Here is a 24,382-nt window from a genome sequence, read left to right as displayed (position 1 = left end):
GTACTAAAAAGTTCTCTCTTAAAGAATCTTCAATGAGGACCGTGTATGTAATAATCATGTGTTTTGAATTCATATTAAAAAACATACAAAGTATCATTTGAAGAAAGAAAAAGTACCAAAAGTGGAATAAATTCTACCTTAGTGGAAAGTACTAATAAAAATAGTACAATTTTTCCCCTTTTCGCTTAGAAATATACTTTTTTGAGAATTAGGTTTAGAAAATGTTCCGTATTTAAATCTATATATCGCAGATAAAACTCAAACGATTCAAATCTGCATTCATTTGTTACAGAAAAAACGGAAAAACGAAAAAGTACAAAAATCTCTCTCAATAAATTCTCATTTAATAAGGATGTTTTCCGGTTTACCTTTATAGAGAAACCAAAAGGTACCATTTGAAGAATGGAAAAGTACCAAAGAGTACCCACTTACAGAATATTATTCAGTCAAGACCATGTACGATAAAATGTATATTCCTAGGTTGAATGTTTTGGAAAATTCAAAAAGTACCATTTATGAGATAAAAAGTACTAAAAAGTTCTCTCTTAAAGAATCTTCAATGAGGACCGTGAATGTTTAATAATCATGTGTTTTGAATTCATATTATAAAACATACAGAGTATCATTTGAAGAAAGAAAAAGTACCAAAAGTGGAATAAATTCTACCTTAGTGGAAAGTACTAATAAAAATAGTACAATTTTTCCCCTTTTCGCTTAGAAATATATTTTTTGAGAATTAAGTTTAGAAAATGTTCCTTATTTAAATCTATATATCGCAGATAAAACTCAAACGATTCAAATCTGCATTCATTTGTTACAGAAAAACTGTGCTTTCAAAAAGGTACCAAACAATTTACTCGAATTTGGTCCTATATAGGCCTTAGTACTCGAATTCCAAAATAATATAGCAATAGCTTATTTTGTGTGAGTAAATAAACTACTTTTTCAAATTTTATAAAAATTGGCTCAATGAGTTTGAATAAAATTAAATTTCTCGTTTTTCCCCTTTTTGGTACTTTTGTCCCCAGTGAAATAGCAAATATTTTGTTTCAACAAATATTACAGAGTTAGTCCGTAATTTAATAGGAATACTTAAATAAATCGAAAAAGTTTTCTTAATGTACTAAAAAAAGTATCAAAAATACAGTTTTCTCCCTTTTACACCCAAAAAGGGTTGAATTTTAAAAAAGTACGAAACAGGTGTCTTCATATTTTGGGAGATATATTCAAAATATTTACAAAAGTTGTATTTTGTTTATTAGTTAAAAAGTTATAAAGGGCCAAAAAAGGTACCAAAATCACTTTTGTTACACATTTTTACCCCTTAATAGTACGAATTTCAAAAAAGTACCAGACACCCATCTGCTTATTTTAAGAGTAGATACATGTGCATTTAAAATTTTTCTTGTAAGATAATTAAGAAAACCTGTTTTACCCGTTTTTTCCCTTTTTTACCAATAAATGTACACATTTCCAAAAATCCTTCCTTAGTGGATCTATATACCCTAAAACTAATCTACTTTAAAAATTTCATGATTCTAGGTTCAGCCGTTTGGGCTGTGCTATGATGAATCAGTCAGTCAGTAACGCTACTCTTTTATATATATATAATATTGTCCACAAGTCATTTAACTTTAAAAAGATTTTTTTTTCAAAATTTATAAAAAAGTATGAATATTAGTCATTTTGTTTTGAGAAATATATAAAAAAAGTAAAAATGCGTGAAATTAGTTTTCGAGCGACGATTTTACTTTAATTTAAAACGAATAAAGTTTTGCGATAAATTTAGTTGATGGAGGGGTAATGATTACATTTTCATTGGAGGGGTAATGATTACATTTTCAATTACAATTACATTGGAAGTAATTGAAGTTTACCAATTTGCTAGAAGTCTATAGAGGGCTAAACGGCTTAAAATTCAAGTGGGCGAGCTGCCACGCCCACATACTAAATTAATATTAAAAGTTGCATATCTCGGAAAATGCAACAGATAGATTGGTCAAATTTTGTATGGAGAACTTTGACATACATATATTACACATCCATATATAATAATCTGGGAAACTATTAGAACTAGAATCTTACATTTTTTTCAACGCTTGGAAAACATAAGATTGAATCCTCCAAAATCGAAGTTTCGTAGTGACGAAAATCTACTTTATTATAATTAATTTATGACAGTGTTCACATTCATTTGTTGTTTTTTAATAAGTGACCAAATTTGTTCATTTTTAAGATCCTTAACGAGCATAATAAACACCTAACAAAAGGAGTTTTAAATTTCATCACATCCATTGTCTTCGTTTTTAGCTCATTTAAAGTATTTAGCATTGAAATACATCTCTGATACACTTCACTTGATAAAATGCTTTATTTAAGTCACCCTCATATTTACATACATACATCTCTAGTATCTGTCATCAATGACTATGAGAGATATTCATATTAAATCCCAAGAACAGTGTGACCAGGTCTCAAAAAATGTTGCGGCTAAATCCCATCCAAAATAATGCTAGAAAAAATGCTAAATTGATTTTAAAATGCCAAAAAAAAATGCTAAAATTTTTTAAGTGTTTTTATGAACAATTCATATTAATTTGTAACTGAAATTCATTGTAATTTATATCAAGTAAGAAAGTATATTCTGCCGTGGTTGACCATATGAGTATAAAATTTGATTTATTTTTCGTAATAAAGCATTTATGTTGAATTGAACCTTGGTTCCGATATATTTAAACTAATTTTCTGAGAAAGGCTTTATACATTTGTATATGTATGGGGGCTAGGTAAAATAAAGGACGGACTTTAACCATTTTTAAAAGGTTTTGTCATTGGATCAAAAAGCATACGTGCTTATTGTTTTGAAAATTTCAACCTCTACTAGACGGTCAGACTTACATACATGGCTTAATCGATTCAGAAAATGATTCTTAACCGATTAGTATACTCAAACGTAGTATAGTGGAGTAGGGTAAAAAATTAAATTCCGTGGTATTAAGATAAACAGATATGCTAAAAATTATTTCAAAATTTTTGTAAATTTAGCAATATGTAATGTCTCTAACTTTAAAATATTTCTGAATGCAAAAATTACATTAAAACTCTATTAATTACACTAGTTGCTCATGGTATAAAACCTATATGTGTTTTCGAAAGGAAAAGTAATATTTCTAGTTTTACTTTTTTTATATAAACAATTTTATTTGTCTTCCTCAAAACACTTTAAAAATGGTTTTCATGTCACAAAAATATTGAAAATTCCGTTGAAATAATTTTAAATCTCGGTGAATAGATGTCAGGTTTATAACTCATACTTCCAAGATTTTTTCGGAAAAATATATATGAGAATGTATGAAATGAATTGAGAGATATATTCAAATCCATAAGTTTGTAATTCTGGAATAAATTGTCAATAATATTTTCGAAATTTATGTATTTTTTTTAATTAAAAAAAAAAAACGTGACAACGAAATTACTAAAAATTTGGTAAAAATAACAGATAGTAGCAGATGAGAAAGTCTTAATTTTATATTATTGATTTTTTTCAATACTTATTTTCAATAAATTAACAAGAACTCCTGAAGAATGATAAAAATTAAAACCTCTTTATTTCGTATAGGAAAAAATAAAATTTGTTAATTAACCATCATACATAAAATACAAGTAAATTATATGTTTCATTCCATGAGCAAACAAAAAGTATTAGTTTGTAAAATAGCGTACTGAACGTATTTGTAAAAATATATGAAACCTCTTGAATTATTTCTATCACCTCGAATTTATAAAAGCATTGGGTTCCAGAAAAATATTCTAGAATACAACATTTTGAAGTATTCACTTGTATTGGCGTAATTTTAAGTTACTTATCTTCATGAATCTTTTTGCATTATTTTGAATTACAGTGTAAATTATTGCATTTCTCATATTTCTTGTTGCTTGTGTTTGGGTAGACATTTAATTCTGATTTTTTCCGGTTAAACCTATTTCCAATATAAATCTTTTTTGCAAAAATTTGTCTTTTTTTTGTTTATATACTAAAATTGCAAAAAAAAAAAACTAAAAATGCTAAAATATTTTATAAAAATGCTAAATAAAATGCCAAATGCTAAATTAAAATTGTACAGCTAAATCAAAATAAAAAATGCTAAATCTAGCTGCAAAAATGCCAAAATGGTCACACTGCCCAAGAATTAAAACCTCTCCTCTTCTAGTCGTTAAAACTTTATTATAAAAGTGTTGTTTTTAAAGAAGTATGGGTGTGTGTGTGTGTGTGTGGTGTACAAAAAATCATAAAGTTATCATCTTCATTATGCTGACGTAAACAAATTTTTGTTAAATTACAACATCGTTACGGCTGTCAGTCATCAGTTAGTTGGTTGGTTTGTTGCTCTGTTGCCTCCTGTATCGAACTAGGAAGTAGACAAAAGGACATGCTTTCAACATAGATATTCCTTGTGTACGACAATACATTTACTTGTATTTTAAAAACGAATGGACAGACGACAATAGGGTAGAGAGAGAGAGAAAGAAAGTGACATCGTGCCAGTCAGTTGTAGATTAGGGAATGAGTGTGACTACACTACTAGATGATAATAAATGGTAGAAACATAATTGATGCACTCAGCCGTAAGTGATTAGATTCATTATGGCAGGAAAGAGAACAATAAAAAACAATCTAAAAGATGAATCAATATCTATTATAATAGAGATACGTATTACGTACATACATAGATCATTGTATGAACGAGATTTCATCAGAATTCATTATTTTGTTTTTTAAAAAATATTAAAACAAAAGTTTATTAATTTTTTTGGGTAAAAATTTAAACAAAAAAATATAATTAAGCTAAAATCCGTTAAGCCGAAAATAAGCTTTGTCGATAAACACAATTTTGCGATAAAACATAGATTATTTATTATTAAAATAAGTTTCGATTGATTTCGAATATATTTTGACAAAATGGCCAAACCAACATTAGTGGGCGTGACATTTTTCATTTGAAATGGAACCTCCCATATGAATTAATACAACTTTTCGTATATCTGGGAAATCATTCGACCGAAAGCACAAAGTTGAAATCCATAGGAACAATTTGGGATAAAAATGGACGGATTAGAAATATGGGCGTGGAACCTCCCATATGAATTAAATTAAAGACTACACTATAGACTAACTATAGACTAGACTATAGACTAGACTATAGACTAGACTATAGACTACTATAGACTAGACTATAGACGAGACTATAGACTAGACTATAGACTAGACTATAGACTAGACTATAGACTAGACTATAGACTAGACTATAGACTAGACTATAGACTAGACTATAGACTAGACTATAGACTAGACTATAGACTAGACTATAGACTAGACTATAGACTAGACTATAGACTAGACTATAGACTAGACTATAGACTAACTATAGACTAGACTATAGACTAGACTATAGACTAGACTATAGACTAGACTATAGACTAGACTATAGACTAGACTATAGACTAGACTATAGACTAGACTATAGACTAGACTATAGAACTAGACTATAGACTAACTATAGACTAGACTAGACTAGACTATAGACTAGACTATAGACTAGACTATAGACTAGACTATAGACTAGACTATAGACTAGACTATAGACTAGACTATAGACTAGACTATAGACTAGACTATAGACTAGACTATAGACTAGACTATAGACTAGACTACTATAGACTAGACTATAGACTAGACTATAGACTAGACTATAGACTAGACTATAGACTAGACTATAGACTCAGACTAGACTATAGACTAGACTATAGACTAGACTATAGACTAGACTATAGACTAGACTATAGACTAGACTATAGACTAGACTATAGACTAGACTATAGACTAGACTATAGACTAGACTATAGACTAGACTATAGACTAGACTATAGACTAGACTATAGACTAGACTATAGACTAGACTATAGACTAGACTATAGACTATAGACTAGAATATAGACTATAGACTAGAATATAGACTATAGACTAGAATATAGACTAGACTAGACTATAGACTAGACTATAGACTAGACTATAGACTAGACTATAGACTAGACTATAGACTAGACTATAGACTAGACTATAGACTAGACTATAGACTAGACTATAGACTAGACTATAGACTAGACTATAGACTAGACTATAGACTAGACTATAGACTAGACTATAGACTAGACTATAGACTAGACTATAGACTAGACTATATACTAGACTATAGACTAGACTATAGACTAGACTATAGACTAGACTATAGACTAGACTATAGACTAGACTAGACTAGACTATAGACTAGACTATAGACTAGACTATAGACTAGACTATAGACTAGACTATATACTAGACTATAGACTAGACTATAGACTAGACTATAGACTAGACTATAGACTAGACTATAGACTAGACTATAGACTAGACTATAGACTAGACTATAGACTAGACTATAGACTAGACTATAGACTAGACTATAGACTAGACTATAGACTAGACTATAGACTAGATTATAGACTAGACTATAGACTAGACTATAGACTAGACTATAGACTAGACTATAGACTAGACTATAGACTAGACTATAGACTAGACTATAGACTAGACTATAGACTAGACTATAGACTAGACTATAGACTAGACTATAGACTAGACTATAGACTAGACTATAGACTAGACTATAGACTAGACTATAGACTAGACTATAGACTAGACTATAGACTAGACTATAGACTAGACTATAGACTAGACTATAGACTAGACTATAGACTAGACTATAGACTAGACTATAGACTAGACTTAGACTAGACTATAGACTAGACTATAGACTAGACTATAGACTAGACTATAGACTAGACTATAGACTAGACTATAGACTAGACTATAGACTAGACTATAGACTAGACTATAGACTAGACTATAGACTAGACTATAGACTAGACTATAGACTAGACTATAGACTAGACTATAGACTAGACTATAGACTAGACTATAGACTAGACTATAGACTAGACTATAGACTAGACTATAGACTAGACTATAGACTAGACTATAGACTAGACTATAGACTAGACTATAGACTAGACTATAGACTAGACTATAGACTAGACTATAGACTAGACTATAGACTAGACTATAGACTAGACTATAGACTAGACTATAGACTAGACTATAGACTAGACTAGACTAGACTATAGACTAGACTATAGACTAGACTATAGACTAGACTATAGACTAGACTATAGACTAGACTATAGACTAGACTATAGACTAGACTATAGACTAGACTATAGACTAGACTATAGACTAGACTATAGACTGACTATAGACTAGACTATAGACTAGACTATAGACTAGACTATAGACTAGACTATAGACTAGACTATAGACTAGACTATAGACTAGACTATAGACTAGACTATAGACTAGACTATAGACTAGACTATAGACTAGACTATAGACTAGACTATAGACTAGACTATAGACTAGACTATAGACTAGACTATAGACTAGACTCTAGACTAGACTATAGACTAGACTATAGACTAGACTAGACTATAGACTAGACTATAGACTAGACTATAGACTAGACTATAGACTAGACTATAGACTAGACTATAGACTAGACTATAGACTAGACTATAGACTAGACTATAGACTAGACTATAGACTAGACTATAGACTAGACTATAGACTAGACTATAGAGTAGACTATAGACTAGACTATAGACTAGACTATAGACTAGACTATAGAGTAGACTATAGACTAGACTATAGACTAGACTATAGAGTAGACTATAGACTAGACTATAGAGTAGACTATAGAGTAGACTATAGACTAGACTATAGATGTGATTAAGATGTCGTTTGTAAAGTATGTCATCAATTATTTTTGCTGGGAACTGACTATCCATAGCTGGGCTTTACAATACAACTCCACAGATGAGCTGTGCTTCCTAAGATTTGAAAATAAACTAAGTTTCTTTGAATTAGTATCTTCGCATTTCTATGAAAAATAATAGAACTTATAACTGACAAGGAAAGTAAACAAACTCATAGAAATAAAAACAAATAAAATAAGGATTATAAACGTATACCTTCACACATCTTTTAAAGCTCGAAGGAACAAAATAGAACAAATATTCACAAGAAAATCTGACACACTCAACAAATATTAAATATTAGAGAAATCATAGAATCATATTTATTTACACAGTAACAGGATGAGTAGTGACTGAAATAAGGACGAACTGATGTATGGATGGTTGGTTGGTTAGTAGAATGGTTGAGCTAGAAGTTTGGAGTAAAATATACAAAAACAACAATTTTATATACTTTTGCTTACAAAGCCCTTAAGCAATAATAACAACAGTAAAAACAAAATCTCTACAATCCAAAAAAAAAAAGATATTAAATTTCAAAAAATACTTTTGCTACTGTTATTTCCGTCTGACGTGCGTGCTAGAAGTAGAAGTAGAAACATTTTTATTTTATTTACTAAATATCATAGAGCTGGGATAAGAAAGAAATCGAGAAAAAACTTTTATTATTTAAACACAACGATTAAGGGTGCATTAACCCTCCTGAAATATAAACAAACATTTTACGAAATAAAAATAAACAATTTCGGGCAACTAATAAACTAAGGATTAATGTTATAGCAGAAGTACTTTGGAACAATTTCGCCAGCAAGATAAAAAATATATTTTCTGCAAATTGGGGAATTTTTTCGTTGATTGACATAAATGAAGAATAATCGAATTTCAGTGAGACATTTTCCCAGAAACTTTTGTTGCTGTGTAATTTACTCTAAAACACTAGATAAATGTCATAAATTATAAAATAAGAAAATGTGTCAAATGAAGTTTGACAGCTCTAGCAAGTCAAATCCTCCCTCCTTTCCCCACTTCAGCTAAGATTTTGCTGTAGTAATTAGTGGGTTTTAACATCAACTGTGAAGCTCTCAGCATGAAACCTTAGAAAACATCAAAATAATCATAATCATAATTTGTTTGGTATCTCTTCTTCTCTGCTAGTAGCTTTTTGTTAAAGCTCTCTAATTACTTTTGTGTTGCACAGGAAGTAGTTCGTAATTTTTCGTAACTTTATTTTTTTGATGTTGATGACTTTTGTACGAACAACACCCAGACATTGCTAGTATCTGTGGGATTATTTTTTTGTCAAAGTTTTAGATGTTTTGGGGTTTTTTGTCTTGATGTTTTGTATTTAATATTTTAAAGATTAATGTGGTTATCATGTTGCATTCAAATTTAATTACTGGAACGTTTTGTATATTGTTGTTGTTGTTTCTTATAAATAAATCACATTGATGAAAATTTAATTAAAAAACTTTTATGGAAAATAATTAGATGTAGCGCAAAACAAAAGGAATAAATTTATTGAAATAGAAGGGTTGATATATTTTCGAGGAAATTTAAAAGGTATTGCTGGATTTAAGAAATTAATACTCACAGAATTTTGTCATTTGGAAAATATACATATTTACGTACCAAAGAAATATGTATATGTATCTGTGTAAGGAAATATGCCCGATAATTGTCAAAAATGATGATATAGGTCTGATAGTTTGAGAAAATTATGAAAGTAACTAACTAACTAACTAACTAACTAACTAACTACTAACTAACTAACTAACTAACTAACTAACTAACTAACTAACTAACTAACTAACTAACTACTAACTAACTAACTAACTACTAACTAACTAACTAACTAACTAACTAACTAACTAACTAACTAACTAACTAACTAACTACTAACTAACTAACTAACTAACTAACTAACTACTACTAACTAACTAACTAACCTAACTAACTAACTAACTAACTAACTAACTAACTAACTAACTAACTAACTACTAACTAACTAACTAACTAACTAACTAACTAACTAACTAACTAACTAACTAACTACTAACTAACTAACTAACTAACTAACTAACTAACTAACTAACTAACTAACTAACTAACTAACTAACTAACTACTAACTAACTAACTACTAACTAACTAACTAACTAACTAACTAACTAACTAACTAACTAACTAACTAACTAACTACTAACTAACTAACTACTAACTAACTAACTAACTAACTAACTAACTAACTAACTAACTAACTACTAACTACTAACTAACTACTAACTAACTAACTAACTAACTAACTAACTAACTAACTAACTAACTAACTAACTAACTAACTAACTAACTAACTAACTAACTAACTAACTAACTAACTAACTAACTAACTAACTAACTAACTAACTAACTAACTAACTAACTAACTAACTAACTAACTACTAACTAACTAACTAACTAACTAACTAACTAACTAACTAACTAACTAACTAACTAACTAACTAACTAACTAACTAACTAACTAACTAACTAACTAACTAACTAACTAACTAACTAACTAACTAACTACTAACTAACTAACTAACTACTAACTAACTAACTAACTAACTAACTAACTAACTAACTAACTAACTACTAACTAACTAACTAACTAACTAACTAACTAACTAACTAACTAACTAACTAACTAACTAACTAACTAACTAACTAACTAACTAACTAACTAACTAACTAACTAACTAAAACTAACTAACTAACTAACTACTAACTAACTACTAACTAACTAACTAACTAACTAACTAACTAACTAACTAACTAACTAACTAACTAACTAACTACTAACTAACTAACTAACTAACTAACTAACTAACTAACTAACTAACTAACTAACTAACTAACTAACTAACTAACTAACTAACTAACTACTAACTAACTAACTAACTAACTAACTAACTAACTACTAACTAACTAACTAACTAACTAACTAACTAACTAACTAACTAACTAACTAACTACTAACTACTAACTAACTAACTAACTAACTAACTAACTACTAACTAACTAACTAACTACTAACTAACTAACTACTAACTAACTACTAACTAACTAACTAACTAACTAACTAACTAACTAATGTAACAGCTTTCACGGCAAGGGGACTCGACAGAGTTCAAAAAGAGTATCTGGAAGTACGTGCACTCGTGCGGTAGTTGCTACACCACCTTCTATGTATGTAAATATTCAGCAGTGCGACTAAGTCTTAAACGGCAATGAGCAAGAGATTCTCTACTGTCTGAAGCACCTGAGCTACACTCAGCACTCGAACTACATCTATTGTAGTGCTAAGGTCAAAATTTTGTGATCTATTTTATTTTACATGGATGATTTATTTTAAACTCTTGATTGTTATGATTTATAGGAAGCAATCCAATGGCTTTAAAGAAAATGAATGTATCCATTAAATAGCAAGGTCCTTTGAAAAGGCAAATGCAATATATTTACTTCGAATAACATTTCTGAATTCCCCAGCTAAATCTTTACTTACCCAGTAAGCAAGTGATATTGGTACTATGTGGGTGAATAATGTGTTATTTTTGTTCGACGATGAGTAAAAAATAACTAGTTTCAAATGTGCTTCTCCAACGTTGCCGGATTTAAAAATCGGCTTTACAGTAATTTTCTATGTTTATTACTCTATTCTCTTACTCCATGCTTCATTAACAAGTTTTTTATCATGCTATCTGGAATGGTTTCTACACAAATGTAAAAATCGACTAACGACCACTCATTACCAAGTAATGTATGAAATAACTGCATTACCTACAATATTTATTACAAAACTTTGAAAATATTTTGCTGGGTCCATTAAGGGACGCAAAAATTAACAACAAAATGCAATACTTAGTTAAAAACAAAAAAAAAAAAAAAAAAAAAAAAAATCATTGGAAAACTTTTTACGATTCAAATCTATTATCAATATGGGTTTATTTGCAACTGTTTCCAGATTTTGAATCATCAAAATCAAGGATTCCTTCACAATCTCTTAAACAAGATAACGGGTTCATTTCAATTTTAAATAATTTAAAATGTTTTTTATGCAAATTTCTATAAATTTTTTTGCTACATTGACAATTTTATAGTTTTAAAAGAAACTCCCACCGGATATATTTCAAAACAATGTTGGATTTGGGGGAAAAACAAAAGTTAAGAAAAAGAGCAATCGTTAACATAAAATTACAAATCGTTCTCCTGAGGGAGGCAGGCAGCTCTAGACGACGGCAACGACGACAGTCAACACAAACAGTGGGTGGCATAAATTTTCAAAAAAAAAAAGACCGCAAAGCGTTTATTAAAAAAATTTAAATCGATAGTAACACTTTTTATTTAGTCGTATCAACCCAACCAAAGTCTATATTTTCCACCATAAAATATATGTTCTTTCCTAGTGAATGTATGCATGTTTGTATGTGTGAGGCTGTGTGCTGAAGATAAAATGCACTGAATACTTAAGTGAAATTGATACTCAAGTGGTAAGGATAAATACTATTGAAAATTTATATAGAAAATGAACAAGAAGAAAAAACAAAAAGCACAAATGAATGAATGATAAAAGAACATGGCAAACAACATAATCAATAAAAGTTGTTTGGAAAAAGTACCAAAGTGAGGTACCACCCATTTTGGCACACAACACAGCGAGGTCACCAGAGGGGGTATTATTTGATGAGACCATTATAAAATAAGGTTTCGAAAATACACTACTGTATAAGAATAAGAAATTAGTAGTAGTTCTCTTCTCTGTATGTAGTAGTTCCTCCCGATGTTTTGTATAAACTTTAAGCATGCATAAGCATGTTTATGAATTTATTTGAATATTTGCATATTCCTTTGGTTTTCCCAAGAATCTATAGGAAATGCATTAAAACCCAAGCCACATATACATAAATATTTTTAAAAAAGACCTGTCCTTACTTTCATCTTTAAACTCAAACCCAACACTCCATACTACTACAGACAAATAGACTCCATTAGATTGTATTGTTTTATAAAGGATTCCCCATTTCCGTTTGTCTTCATTGTCATACATTTACATAGATGTCGACGTTTTGTGACTTAATCTACTTAAATGTCTTTGAATTAACGAAAATTTGTTTGCTCAACAAACGTTTTACACATACACACACACACATAAAACGAAACGCCAGCTAAACAGGAAAGTTTCTTGCAATCACTCTTAAAAGGATATTAACAAGGATTTATAGGGTATCATTGGAGTTTTTAAGCACAAAACAAATGCTTAAACATGTTTTTGCCTGCTCGGCTACAAAGAAAAATATATAATGTTTTACATAAGAGCATTTATGTATATATACCGGTACTTAAAAATCTTGTAACGAGTCCTTTAGAGGATTATTTGATTAAAAATTTTTAAAAACAATAGCTATAGAAATTTATAGTAAAAAATTTACATATTTCTTTAGTTAAATTGATTAAACTTTGTGGAAGGTTCATTTTAATTATCGTGAAGAGCAATGAAGAATTTTTTTGTTTGTAGACTAATCTTCCAATTCAAATTGTTTGTGACCAGGGCTTTTCTTTACAGCCTAGTCCAAAAGAGAGTTACTTAATGTATCTTAAATCATATTATTTTGACTTATTAAATCAAATAAACACCCAGGTATTTGTAACAAAGGTGTTACAAAAATGTCCATTAATTGTACAGCACCATTAAAAATAACATTTATTTCAATTTCCTTATAAGAAAAATCTCCTCCTAAAAGTCTTAAAACGCTACAGGTGGCAAATTTTTAAAAACATAAAACATAAAAAAAAATTAGCAAAATAAATACTCTGTAGATCTAAGAAAATCCAGCTAATACTAACACCTCCCTTTTAAGTATTGTTCAAAAAACGTGATTTCTTTACAATTCGAAGGATTTTTTTTTTTATTTGAGACAACTAGAAAATTGCCTGAAATTTTTGGTTAGAAAAACAGTGAAAAACGTTAGAAAGTGGATTTGATTGCAAACAAAATTTGTATTTATTTACATAACATTTTGGTTGTAGTTTTTTATATGCTGCACCATCATGAGAAGGGTACATACGTTTGTCATGCCGTTTGCAACTTCTATAATAAAATGCGGATTGTTGTCAAATTGGTCATAGTTTCCATATAGAGATCTCTAGTTAGTTAGTTAGTTGTTATGAAGTTAGTTTGGTTAGTTGTTAGTTAGTAGTTAGTTAGTTAGTTAGTGTAGTTAGTTAGTTCGTTAGTAGTTAGTTAGTTAGTTAGTTAGTAGTTAGTTAGTTAGTTAGTAGTTAGTTAGTTAGTTAGTTAGTTAGTTAGTTAGTTAGTTAGTTAGTAGTTAGTTAGTTAGTTAGTAGTTAGTTAGTTAGTTAGTTAGTTAGTTAGTTAGTTAGTTAGTTAGTTAGTTAGTTAGTTAGTTAGTTAGTTAGTAGTTAGTTAGTTAGTTAGTTAGTTAGTTCGTTAGTAGTTAGTTAGTTAGTAGTAGTTAGTTAGTAGTTAGTTAGTAGTTAGTTAGTTAGTTAGTTAGTTAGTATTAGTAGTAGTGTTAGTAGTTAGTTAGTTAGTTAGTTAGTTAGTTAGTAGTTAGTTAGTTAGTTAGTTAGTTAGTTAGTTAGTTAGTAGTTAGTAGTTAGTTAGTTAGTTAGTAGTTAGTTAGTTAGTTTAGTTAGTTAGTTAGTTAGTTAGTTAGGTAGTTAGTTAGTTAGTTAGTAGTTAGTTAGTTAGTTAGTAGTTAGTTAGTTAGTTAGTTAGTTGTAGTTAGTTAGTTAGTTAGTAGTTAGTTAGTTAGTAGTTAGTAGTTAGTTAGTAGTTAGTTAGTTAGTTAGTTAGTTAGTTAGTTAGTTAGTTAGTTAGTAGTAGTTAGTTAGTTAGTTAGTTAGTTAGTAGTTAGTAGTAGGTAGGTTAGTTAGTAGTTGTTAGTAGTTAGTTAGTTAGTTAGTTAGTTAGTTAGTAGTTAGTTAGTTAGTTAGTTAGTTAGTTAGGTTAGTTAGTTAGTAGTTAGTTAGTTAGTTAGTAGTTAGTTAGTTAGTTAGTTAGTTAGTTAGTAGTTAGTAGTAGTAGTTAGTTAGTTAGTTAGTTAGTTAGTTAGTTAGTTAGTTAGTTAGTTAGTTAGTTAGTTAGTTAGTTAGTTAGTTAGTTAGTTAGTTAGTTAGTTAGTTAGTAGTTAGTTAGTTAGTTAGTTAGTTAGTTAGTTAGTTAGTTAGTTAGTTAGTTAGTTAGTTAGTAGTTAGTTAGTTAGTTAGTTAGTTAGTTAGTTAGTTAGTTAGTAGTTAGTTAGTTAGTAGTAGTAGTTAGTAGTTAGTTAGTTAGGTAGTTAGTTAGTTAGTAGTTAGTAGTAGTTAGTAGTTAGTTAGTTAGTTAGTAGTTAGTTAGTTAGTAGTTAGTTAGTTAGTTAGTTAGTTAGTGGTTAGTTAGTTAGTTTGTTAGTTAGTTAGTTAGTTATTAGTTAGTTAGTTAGTTAGTTAGTTAGTTAGTTAGTTAGTAGTTAGTTAGTTAGTTAGTTAGTTAGTTAGTTAGTTAGTTAGTGTAGTAGTTAGTTAGTTAGTTAGTTAGTAGTAGTTAGTAGTTAGTTAGTAGTTAGTTAGTTAGTTAGTAGTTAGTTAGTAGTTAGTAGTTAGTTAGTTAGTTAGTTAGTAGTTAGTTAGTTAGTTAGTTAGTTAGTAGTTGTTAGTTAGTTAGTAGTTAGTTAGTTAGTTAGTTAGTTAGTTAGTTAGTTAGTTAGTTAGTTAGTTAGTTAGTTAGAGTGTTAGTTAGTCGTTAGTTAGTTAGTAGTTAGTTAGTAGTTAGTTAGTTAGTTAGTTAGTTAGTTAGTAGTTAGTTAGTTAGTTAGTTAGTTAGTTAGTTAGTAGTTAGTTAGTTAGTTAGTTAGTTAGTTAGTTAGTTAGTTAGTTAGTTAGTTAGTTAGTTAGTTAGTTAGTTAGTAGTTAGTTAGTTAGTTAGTTAGTTAGATTAGTTAGATTAGTTATTAGTTAAATTAGTTAGATTAGTTAGATTAGTTAGATTAGTTAGATTAGTTGGATTAGTTGGATTAGTTGGATTAGTTGGAGTTGGATTAGTTAGATTAGTTAGATTAGAATAGGGTATTTAAGATTCGTGATTGTCGAATATAGTTTTCATCCTTTTTTCCAATTCAATACAAATTGAAATGTTATTGAAATATCTTGTTTATATGTGGTACTTGATGTTTTTATTAGAAACTGAAAGCAAAATATGGGTGATAACGTTTTTATTTTTCATTTGTTTTATTTTACACTTTCATCACACGTTTTCGCACTTATGCAAAAAAATAAAATAAATAATACTCTAGAGCAGCGGTTCCCACAGATTTTTACTTCGCGGACCCCTTGAAGAATTTATTTAATTTCGCGGACCCCCATACATATTTTTTTTCCAGTACATTGAGAATATATAATATTTCAGATAGGTTTTCAATTGCATGTTTTGAAGATAGAATGACTTCTTTGTTGATATGTTAACATGATGTTTAATTTTATGATCGTGAGATCTTTCATGTTCATTTTTCTTCAAGGTAGCAAAAAGGTTTCTTTATCAAATATTGTCACATGTGCTTAAGGAGTCACGTTTCAAAAATTTGTTGCGATTGCAAAGGGTAAACTGAGTAAGTGAGCTAAGTTTTCGGGAAAATAATATAAGAAAGTTGGACTTCTTCTATGTTGTTGCGGAATGCGTTATCCACATAATATATGATTTGAACTCTTTGTTAAAGTACTGTGAATTTGGAACTTAAATTTGAATTTTAAAATACCAACGAATTATTTTACTTCATGGTTTTTGGCTACATATTTTCGCGAAACGCTATGGATTTTCTGATGTTAATTTAATAATATGTATTGGTCGACAAAATCAAGTTAAAATCTGTGTATCACGTCGGATTGGAATATTTATAAAGAGATGGATAAAGAGTCACCTCTGTTTTGGAAATATATAATTTTAGTCCTTTCAAACGAGAACACTTTTGCTTACAATTTGATAAACTTAAATCTGTAATAAGCTTGTCTTTGAATTGAACTTCATACTCCGGAATAGCAGTATCCCTAATTTAATTGTAAGACAGAGTATTATTTGTCTGAAATAAAAACCATTATTTCAGTACATATACAGGAAATAAAAATTACAAATCACGTAGTACTTTACTTTATAAAAGTTATACAATAAATTTGTAGGGCCTAACTTCTTCCTGATAAACAACCGAAAAAATAAAATTCAAAAAGTCACCAAAAAATTTGGGATTATTGCACAAAAATTGGATATATTTGTACATACATATAAAAGCAGAATATTGTTTATTCATGGTTTTTTTCGATCGTCTTCGCGGACCCCCTAGGATTTTACTACGGACCACTAGGGGTCCGCGGACCCCCATTTGGGAACCGTTGCTCTAGAGTATAGTGGTTGATGGTGACACAGTGGGGATAAAGTGTTAAATAAACATTACAAGAACTGTGGCATTGTGGTGTATTTAAGGGATCTTTTGGCTGTTGTGCCAACTTAACATACAGTTTTGCCGTCTCTTTTAAATGTTAACAATTGTTGTAAAATTGCTTAGTTGTTTTTGGCTTTCGTTTCGCAATTTCAATTAGTTTAATGCATTTTTAAGCCATTTGTTTAATAGATTCTTATGGTCAGTCACTTTATTTCCAAACTCCTTTTACATTTTGTCTATCTTTCAGCATTTGTTGTGTCCTCAGCTGTAGCATACATTTAGGGGTCATTGTTTTCATTTATTTTTGCCACAAAATATCCTTGTTGTGTTATATTACAAAAAAATAAAGGAAATTCCTATGATTTTTTAAATTTTATGTTGACAATTGTATTTAATTTTTTTGATGTCATTGTGTTTGGAAATGTAGTAAAAAATATCCCAAGATTGCGTTTAAGCGTTACTATTGTGGTACACAATCAAGTAGTTTTCAAGTGGTATCCACTTAACTACAAGTCCATTATATTCATGTAAGCATAAGTTTGCGTAAAGATGTGATTTTTATACTTGCTTTTAAGAAAATTATCTAATTTTCTTAATATGTTTTTGAGATTTTTTTCGTAAATATTTGTTAACATACAATTGAAGGCTTTAGATGCAGAAGTAGCTATTTCACATTATTTAGTTTTTAAATTAAAAAGGACATAGTTAAATCGACTCAGACTCCAAATTGTATCCTTTGATCTAGCTCTCTAAATATTGGTGTAAGAACAATTTGAAAAATGGTATCTAGAACGAACTAAGTTTTGATTTCAATGGGAAGCAATTTCCAATTTAGGCCAATTATTGGAAAACTTAATTTATGGAGCGAGTGTAGTCTATAGTCTAGTCTATAGTCTAGTCTATAGTCTAGTCTATAGTCTAGTCTATAGTCTAGTCTATAGTCTATCTATAGTCTAGTCTATAGTCTAGTCTATAGTCTATCTATAGTCTAGTCTATAGGTCTAGCTCTATAGTCTAGTCTATAGTCTAGTCTATAGTCTAGTCTATAGTCTAGTCTATAGTCTAGTCTATAGTCTAGTCCTATAGTCTAGTCTATAGTCTAGTCTATAGTCTAGTCCATAGTCTAGTCTATAGTCTAGTCTATAGACTAGTCTATAGTCTAGTCTATAGTCTAGTCTATAGTCTAGTCTATAGTCTAGTCTATAGTCTAGTCTATAGTCTAGTCTATAGTCTAGTCTATAGTCTAGTCTATTGTCTAGTCTATTGTCTAGTCTATAGTCTAGTCTATAGTCTGGTCTATAGTCTAGTCTATAGTCCAGTCTATAGTCTAGTCTATAGTCTAGTCTATAGTCTAGTCTAAGTCTAGTCTATAGTCTAGTCTATAGTCTAGTCTATAGTCTAGTCTATAGTCTAGTCTATAGTCTAGTCTATAGTCTAGTCTATAGTATAGTCTATAGTCTAGTCTATAGTCTAGTCTATAGTCTAGTCTATAGTCTAGTCTATAGTCTAGTCTATAGTCTAGTCTATAGTCTAGTCTATAGTCTAGTCTATAGTCTAGTCTATAGTCTAGTCTATAGTCTAGTCTATAGTCTAGTCTATAGTCTAGTCTATAGTCTAGTCTATAGTCTAGTCTATAGTCTAGTCTATAGTCTAGTCTATAGTCTAGTCTATAGTCTAGTCTATAGTCTAGTCTATAGTCTAGTCTATAGTCTAGTCTATAGTCTAGTCTATAGTCTCGTCTATAGTCTAGTCTATAGTCTAGTCTATAGTCTAGTCTATAGTCTAGTCTATAGTCTAGTCTATAGTCTAGTCTATAGTCTAGTCTATAGTCTAGTCTATAGTCTAGTCTATAGTCTAGTCTATAGTCTAGTCTATAGTCTAGTCTATAGTCTAGTCTATAGTCTAGTCTATAGTCTAGTCTATAGTCTAGTCTATAGTCTAGTCTATAGTCTAGTCTATAGTCTAGTCTATAGTCTAGTCTATAGTCTAGTCTATAGTCTAGTCTATAGTCTAGTCTATAGTCTAGTCTATAGTCTAGTCTATAGTCTAGTCTATAGTCTAGTCTATAGTCTAGTCTATAGTCTAGTCTATAGTCTAGTCTATAGTCTAATCTATAGTCTAGTCTATAGTCTAGTCTATAGTCTAGTCTATAGTCTAGTCTATAGTCTAGTCTATAGTCTAGTCTATAGTCTAGTCTATAGTCTAGTCTATAGTCTGGTCTATAGTCTAGTCTATAGTCTAGTCTATAGTCTAGTCTATAGTCTAGTCTATAGTCTAGTCTATAGTCTAGTCTATAGTCTAGTCTATAGTCTAGTCTATAGTCTAGTCTATAGTCTAGTCTATAGTCTAGTCTATAGTCTAGTCTATAGTCTAGTCTATAGTCTCGTCTATAGTCTAGTCTATAGTATAGTCATAGTCTAGTCGATAGTCTAGTCTATAGTCTAGTCTATAGTCTAGTCTATAGTCTAGTCTATAGTCTAGTTCTATAGTCTAGTCTATAGTCTAGTCTATATGTCTAGTCTAGTCTATAGTCAGTCTATAGTCTAGTCTATAGTCTAGTTAGTCTATAGTCTAGTCTATAGCCTAGTCTATAGTCTAGTCTATAGTCTAGTCTATAGTCTAGTCTATAGTCTATTCTATAGTCTAGTCTATAGTCTAGTCTATAGTCTAGTCTATAGTCTAGTCTATAGTCTAGTCTATAGTCTAGTCTATAGTCTAGTCTATAGTCTAGTCTATAGTCTAGTCTATAGTCTAGTCTATAGTCTAGTCTAGTCTAGTCTAGTTAGTCTAGTCAGTCTAGTCTATAGCCTAGTCTATAGTCTAGTCTATAGTCTGGTCTATAGTCTAGTCTATAGTCTAGTCTATAGTCTAGTCTATAGTCTAGTCTATAGTCTAGTCTATAGCCTAGTCTATAGTCTAGTCTATAGTCTAGTCTATAGTCTAGTCTATAGTCTAGTCTATAGTCTAGTCTATAGCCTAGTCTATAGTCTAGTCTATAGTCTGGTCTATAGTCTAGTCTATAGTCTAGTCTATAGTCTAGTCTATAGTCTAGTCTATAGTCTAGTCTATAGTCTAGGCTATAGTCTAGTCTATAGTCTAGTCTATAGTCTAGTCTATAGTCTAGTCTGTAGTCTAGTCTATAGTCTAGTCTATAGTCTAGTCTATAGTCTAGTCTATAGTCTAGTCTATAGTCTAGTCTGTAGTCTAGTCTATAGTCTAGTCTATAGTCTAGTCCATAGTCTAGTCTATAGTCTAGTCTATAGTCTAGTCTATAATCTAGCCTATAGTCTAGTCTATAGTCTAGTCTAGTCTATAGTCTAGTCTATAGTCTAGTCTATGGTCTAGTCTATAGTCTAGTCTATGGTCTAGTCTATAGTCTAGTCTATAGTCTAGTCTATAGTCTAGTCTATAGTCCTGTCTATAGTCTAGTCTATAGTCTAGTCTAGAGTCTAGTCTATAGTCCTGTCTATAGTCTAGTCTATAGTCTATAGTCATGTCTATAGTTAGTCTATAGTCTAGTCTATAGACCAGTCTATAGTCGAGTCTATAGTGTTGTTTATTGCTTATAGCTCCCATATAAGGTCAATGTATGATGATGGCGATTCGGAGTAAATTCGACAGAAACATGTTTTGCGTAATTAAAAAAAAAACAAAAAAAAAAAAAAAACATTTCCTCGAAAAAAGAAAGACAAATAAAATTAAAATAATTCGTGCCTCAAATACATTAATTGAATTTTCTTTAATACTCAAGGCTTAAATTTGGAAATAAAACAAAAAGGAAAAAACTTTATTTTACACTCAGTTTTCAAAGAAAAAATAAACATTAGATTTTTATAATAAATAATGAAAAAAGCGCGTGTCAAGGAAAAACAATTTTTTTCTATTAGTTGTATATTCAAATTACGACATTAATAAAAAAAGTGTAAAACTAAGAGGAAGCGATTAAATTTATCTCATACTTCATAGAAACTTACAATCGTAAATTTATTTGATTTATTTTTTTTCTTGCTTATTATTTTTCTTTTATTGATTGCCCTGATTAAATTACAATTGTGAAAATAATCTAATAAAATAAAGAAAAGGGGAGGAAAATATAAATATGATACAAACAAATGAAAAATTATGGAAAAAAAGCACGATTTTATTACGAAAAAGAAATAACAAATACTTCAAAAGGATATTTGTCAAAAAAAGGAGCGCAGTTAATTTAAAGAAAATAAATAAGAAAAAAACTTTAATTTCACGAAGTATGTCTTTTATAAGAAACAATCCTCGCACATTTTGTAAGTGAAATAAAAGAAATTCATGAATAATTCAATTACAAACTTATAACAAGCCTTAAAAAGCATATAAAAATCACTAAAACCTGCAATTACCTGTTGACAATCTTCTTTTAGTTTAGTTTCGTTTTTACTTACATAGTAAGTATTTCAAAAAGCAAACCTTCTTTCTCCCTTGAATATTATGCTTACAACATACAAAAATGTCAGATATGTAAAGTGTAAATTCTTTAAATTTACAACTTAATTTTTGGAAAAAAAACATTGACTGTAGTGTATACTATAGACTAGACTATAGACTAGACTATAGACTAGACTATAGACTAGACTATAGACTAGACTATAGACTAGACTATAGACTAGACTAGACTAGACTATAGACTAGACTATAGACTAGACTATAGACTAGACTATAGACTAGACTATAGACTAGACTATAGACTAGACTATAGACTAGACTATGATAGACTATAGACAGACTATAGACTAGACTATAGACTAGACTATAGACTAGACTATAGACTAGACTATAGACTAGACTATAGACTAGACTATAGACTAGACTATAGACTAGACTATAGACTAGACTATAGACTAGACTATAGACTAGACTATAGACTAGACTATAGACTAGACTATAGACTAGACTATAGACTAGACTATAGACTAGACTATAGACTAGACTATAGACTAGACTATAGACTAGACTATAGACTAGACTATAGACTAGACTATAGACTAGACTATAGACTAGACTATAGACTAGACTATAGACTAGACCATAGACTAGACTATAGACTAGACTATAGACTAGACTATAGACTAGACTATAGACTGGACTATAGACTAGACTATAAACTAGACTATAGACTAGACTATAGACTAGACTATAGACTAGACTGTAGACTAGACTATAGACTAGACTATAGACTAGACTATAGACTAGACTATAGACTAGACTATAGACTAGACTATAGACTAGACTATAGACTAGACTATACTAGACTATAGACTAGACTAGACTAGACTATAGACTAGAATATATCTAGTCTATATTGTAGTATATATGTAGTATGTAATAGACTAGACTATAGTGAATAATGTGAAACAATTCACTTTCACCTCTGCTCTGTCTCTGTCTTAACGAAGCTTGTATGTTTTTTTGGTTTTACATAAACCCCAGACTCTCTCAATAGAGGGTGGTTTTCAAACACTTGAATATTTTTCCCTCGTACGAAAAACACTACGTGTTTTAGCAACAGGCTTGTCGAACAAGGTAAAATGTAAAAAATGTATAACAACACTTACCCAAGGACTACATACAGACAAACCGTTTTGATAATAAAATTATCCATAATATACAATAACTAAGAATGCAAAAACAAAATTAAATAAAATGAAATTCCCATAGGTCATATAAAATTTATTAAGTGGTAATTCAACACCTACTGGTTGCAAAATAAATACAACATGTTCCTGATATGATACTTTACACGATTACAATTGGAAATGATTTCCTACTGTAGAATTTTTATAGAGGTTTAAGATGGGTCACCAAAACATATTAATCGCATGTGATTTGTAGGAACATGTGGGGGGAATTTTTATGTAAGTTATGTAATAAAGACATACTTAACTGAACTAGAACTGAACTAGAACTAGAACTGAACTAGAACTAGAACTGAACTAGAACTGAACTAAAACTGAACTAGAACTGAACTAGAACTGAACTAGAACTGAACTAGAACTGAACTAGAACTGAACTAGAACTGAACTAGAACTGAACTAGAACTGAACTAGAACTGAACTAGAACTGAACTAGAACTGAACTAGAACTGAACTAGAAACTGAACTAGAACTGAACTAGAACTGAACTAGAACTGAACTAGAACTGAACTAGAACTGAACTAGAACTGAACTAGAACTGAACTAGAACTGAACTAGAAGAACTAGAACTGAACTAGAACTGAACTAGAACTGAACTAGAACTGAACTAGAACTGAACTAGAACTGAACTAGAACTGAACTAGAACTGAACTAGAACTGAACTAGAACTGAACTAGAACTGAACTAGAACTGAACTAGAACTGAACTAGAACTGAACTAGAACTGAACTAGAACTGAACTAGAACTGAACTAGAATGAACTAGAACTGAACTAGAACTGAACTAGAACTGAACTAGAACTGAACTAGAACTGAACTAGAACTGAACTAGAACTGAACTAGAACTGAACTAGAACTGAACTAGAACTGAACTAGAACTGAACTAGAACTGAACTAGAACTGAACTAGAACTGAACTAGAACTGAACTAGAACTGAACTAGAACTGAACTAGAACTGAACTAGAACTGAACTAGAACTGAACTAGAACTGAACTAGAACTGAACTAGAACTGAACTAGAACTGAACTAGAACTGAACTAGAACTGAACTAGAACTGAACTAGAACTGAACTAGAACTGAACTAGAACTGAACTAGAACTGAACTAGAACTGAACTAGAACTGAACTAGAACTGAACTAGAACTGAACTAGAACTGAACTAGAACTGAACTAGAACTGAACTAGAACTGAACTAGAACTGAACTAGAACTGAACTAGAACTGAACTAGAACTGAACTAGAACTGAACTAGAACTGAACTAGAACTGAACTAGAACTGACTAGAACTGAACTAGAACTGAACTAGAACTGAACTAGAACTGAACTAGAACTGAACTAGAACTGAACTAG

The sequence above is a fragment of the Lucilia sericata genome, unplaced genomic scaffold, assembly GCF_015586225.1.
Source record: "Lucilia sericata isolate MDLA Ls3-8-SP2 unplaced genomic scaffold, ASM1558622v1 Contig000351F_arrow, whole genome shotgun sequence".
NCBI classification, from domain to species: domain Eukaryota; kingdom Metazoa; phylum Arthropoda; class Insecta; order Diptera; family Calliphoridae; genus Lucilia; species Lucilia sericata.
This window is presented reverse-complemented; position numbering follows the sequence as displayed.